Source organism: Musca vetustissima, unplaced genomic scaffold (genome assembly GCF_032173495.1).
Source record: "Musca vetustissima isolate MV318-11 ecotype Yass unplaced genomic scaffold, APGP_CSIRO_Mvet_v1 utg10317, whole genome shotgun sequence".
In the NCBI taxonomy this organism is placed as follows: Eukaryota; Metazoa; Arthropoda; class Insecta; order Diptera; family Muscidae; genus Musca; species Musca vetustissima.
The window spans coordinates 68,909-73,400 of NW_026874708.1; positions in this window are offsets into that span (position 1 = coordinate 68,909).

Consider the following 4,492-nt stretch of genomic DNA (forward strand, 5'->3'; position numbering starts at 1 on the left):
GGAGTATCATTCACAAAAAATCGGGCAAAACTATATATGGGAACTATATCTAAATTTAAACCGATTTTAACAAAACTTCGCAGATATCAGTCTGCACCTAATTCAGTACTTTTTGCAAAATTGTTTCCCAATCGGACAAATTTTGGGTGTATGGAGCATCATTCACAAAAAATCGGACGAAACTATGTATGGGAGCTATATCTAAATTTAAACCGATTTTAACAAAACTTCACAGATATCAGTGTGCACCTAATTCAGTACGCTGTCCAAAATTTTTTCCCAATCGGACAAATTTTGGGAGTATGGAGCATCATTCACATAAAATCGGCCGAAACTATATGGGAGCTATATCTAAATCTGAGCCGATTCAAAACCAATCTACGCCTTATAAAAGTTTGGAAAAATATGCTTTAAAAAATCTACACCTTCAACATTTTAAAAGGCGTAGATTTTTTAAAGAATATTTTTTCCAAACTTTTATAAGGCGTAGATTTTTTAAAGAATATTTTTTCCAAACTTGTATAAGGCGTAGATTTTTTAAAGAATATTTTTTCCAAACTTTTATAAGGCGTAGATTTTTTAAAGAATATTTTTTCCAAACTTTTATAAGGCGTAGATTTTTTAAAGAATATTTTTTCCAAACTTTTATAAGGCGTAGATTTTTTAAAGAATATTTTTTCCAAACTTTTATAAGGCGTAGATTTTTTAAAGAATATTTTTTCAAAACTTTTATAAGTCGTAGATTTTTTAAAGAATATTTTTTCCAAACTTTTATAAGGCGTAGATTTTTTAAAGAATATTTTTTCCAAACTTTTATAAGGCGTAGATTTTTTAAAGAATATTTTTTCCAAACTTTTATAAGGCGTAGATTTTTTAAAGAATATTTTTTCCAAACTTTTATAAGGCGTAGATTTTTTAAAGAATATTTTTTCCAAACTTTTATAAGGCGTAGATTTTTTAAAGAATATTTTTTCCAAACTTTTATAAGGCGTAGATTTTTTAAAGAATATTTTTTCCAAACTTTTATAAGGCGTAGATTTTTTAAAGAATATTTTTTCCAAACTTTTATAAGGCGTAGATTTTTTAAAGAATATTTTTTCCAAACTTTTATAAGGCGTAGATTTTTTAAAGAATATTTTTTCCAAACTTTTATAAGGCGTAGATTTTTTAAAGAATATTTTTTCCAAACTTTTATAAGGCGTAGATTTTTTAAAGAATATTTTTTCCAAACTTTTATAAGGCGTAGATTTTTTAAAGAATATTTTTTCCAAACTTTTATAAGGCGTAGATTTTTTAAAGAATATTTTTTCCAAACTTTTATAAGGCGTAGATTTTTTAAAGAATATTTTTTCCAAACTTTTATAAGGCGTAGATTTTTTAAAGAATATTTTTTCCAAACTTTTATAAGGCGTAGATTTTTTAAAGAATATTTTTTCCAAACTTTTATAAGGCGTAGATTTTTTAAAGAATATTTTTTCCAAACTTTTATAAGGCGTAGATTTTTTAAAGAATATTTTTTCCAAACTTTTATAAGGCGTAGATTTTTTAAAGAATATTTTTTCCAAACTTTTATAAGGCGTAGATTTTTTAAAGAATATTTTTTCCAAACTTTTATAAGGCGTAGATTTTTTAAAGAATATTTTTTCCAAACTTTTATAAGGCGTAGATTTTTTAAAGAATATTTTTTCCAAACTTTTATAAGGCGTAGATTTTTTAAAGAATATTTTTTCCAAACTTTTATAAGGCGTAGATTTTTTAAAGAATATTTTTTCCAAACTTTTATAAGGCGTAGATTTTTTAAAGAATATTTTTTCCAAACTTTTATAAGGCGTAGATTTTTTAAAGAATATTTTTTCCAAACTTTTATAAGGCGTAGATTTTTTAAAGAATATTTTTTCCAAACTTTTATAAGGCGTAGATTTTTTAAAGAATATTTTTTCCAAACTTTTATAAGGCGTAGATTTTTTAAAGAATATTTTTTCCAAACTTTTATAAGGCGTAGATTTTTTAAAGAATATTTTTTCCAAACTTTTATAAGGCGTAGATTTTTTAAAGAATATTTTTTCCAAACTTTTATAAGGCGTAGATTTTTTAAAGAATATTTTTTCCAAACTTTTATAAGGCGTAGATTTTTTAAAGAATATTTTTTCCAAACTTTTATAAGGCGTAGATTTTTTAAAGAATATTTTTTCCAAACTTTTATAAGGCGTAGATTTTTTAAAGAATATTTTTTCCAAACTTTTATAAGGCGTAGATTTTTTAAAGAATATTTTTTTCCAAACTTTTATAAGGCGTAGATTTTTTAAAGAATATTTTTTTCCAAACTTTTATAAGGCGTAGATTTTTTAAAGAATATTTTTTCAAAACTTTTATAAGGCGTAGATTTTTTAAAGAATATTTTTTCAAAACTTTTATAAGGCGTAGATTTTTTAAAGAATATTTTTTCAAAACTTTTATAAGGCGTAGATTTTTTAAAGAATATTTTTTCAAGACCTTGATAAAGCGTAGATTATTTAAAGAATATTTTTTCAAGACCTTGATAAAGCGTAGATTTTTTAAAGAATATTTTTTCAAAACTTTTATAAGGCGTAGATTTTTTAAAGAATATTTTTTCAAAACTTTTATAAGGCGTAGATTTTTTAAAGAATATTTTTTTCCAAACTTTTATAAGGCGTAGATTTTTTAAAGAATATTTTTTCAAAACTTTTATAAGGCGTAGATTTTTTAAAGAATATTTTTTCAAAACTTTTATAAGGCGTAGATTTTTTAAAGAATATTTTTTCAAAACTTTTATAAGGCGTAGATTTTTTAAAGAATATTTTTTCAAAACTTTTATAAGGCGTAGATTTTTTAAAGAATATTATTTTCCAATCTTTCAAAATTCGCAATTAAAACTTAAATTTAAAAATTTATCACCCTGTTTTCCCATCCATTTACCTTGGTCTATATGGAGCTATTGTCATATTTGCAATATTGAACATACATGTAGGTAGATATGTATGTTCAATATTGTATGTATATATAAGTGTATGTGTGTGTTATGCAAATTATCTGTAAATATAAATGGCTTTAAATATGATAATGTTTCATGTAAACAACTATAAAAAACAACAACAAACTATTAAACAACATTTTCATTATTCCGACTTTAAGAGGACGCAGAGAGTGAAAAAGACCGACCGACCTTCGACAACAGAAAAAAATGAACAAAATTTAATTAAAAAACCAAAGGAAAGGAAGAGAACTTCTGACTTAAGGTAAGGAAGGATTATTTGTGGCTTAACACACATCTCACACACACACACACTCGGGCACACGTGACATTTACGGAAGTGACTGCCAGTAGTTTGAAACTTTGAATTACCACCCCCTACCCTACTCTATCCTCCTAACTATAACTAACACTTAAATGTTACGGAAATTGGGCTAGGTTACTTCGTTGGTTGGCAGGCTGGCTGGTTGCTTCGTTAGAAATGGCTAAAAATACAATTTTCAAATGGCCAGTTGACATGAAATGTTGGAATATGTAGTTTTATTTCTCCATAACATGATATGTCAAGAAGAAAATTGACCTCAGTTATTATGACATTTATGTGTTACAACAACAATACAACAACGCCAACTGAAAAACAAAATGTTCTCAACAACCAGTTGTTCGCACTTTCAAAAAAAAAAAATATATAGTAAACCTTGGCCAGTGGCTATAAACGGTTTGCATAGAAAAGCGGAAATTAGTTAAACATATACTGTAGGATGTTCGCTAATTTTCTAAGTGGAAAATTGAAATCAGTGATGGGGCTTGGGAGTGTAAAAATAGTCTTTAAAAAATCCACGCCTTATGGAAGCTACTTTGAAAAAATAGTCTTTAAAAAATCCACGCCTTATGGAAGCTACTTTGAAAAAATAGTCTTTAAAAAATCCACGCCTTATGGAAGCTACTTTGAAAAAATAGTCTTTAAAAAATCCACGCCTTATGGAAGCTACTTTGAAAAAATAGTCTTTAAAAAATCCACGCCTTATGGAAGCTACTTTGAAAAAATAGTCTTTAAAAAATCCACGCCTTATGGAAGCTACTTTGAAAAAATTGTCGTTAAAAAATCCACGCCTTATGGAAGCTACTTTGAAAAAATTGTCTTTAAAAAAAATTAATTCTTAAAAATTCTTAAAAAAATCCACGCCTATTGTTCAAATTGTGGCCACTAAAAATTCTTAAAAAAATCCACGCCTATTGTCCAAATTGTGGCCACTAAAAATTCTTAAAAAATCCACGCCTATTGTCCAAATTGTGGCCACTAAAAATGCTTAAAAAATCCACGCCTATTGTCCAGATTGTGGCCACTAAAAATTCTTAAAAAAATCCACGCCTATTGTCCAAATTGTGGCCACTAAAAATTCTTAAAAAATCCAAACTTTTATAAGGCGTAGATTTTTTAAAGAATATTTTTTCCAAACTTTTATAAGGCGTAGATTTTTTAAAGAATATTTTTTCCAA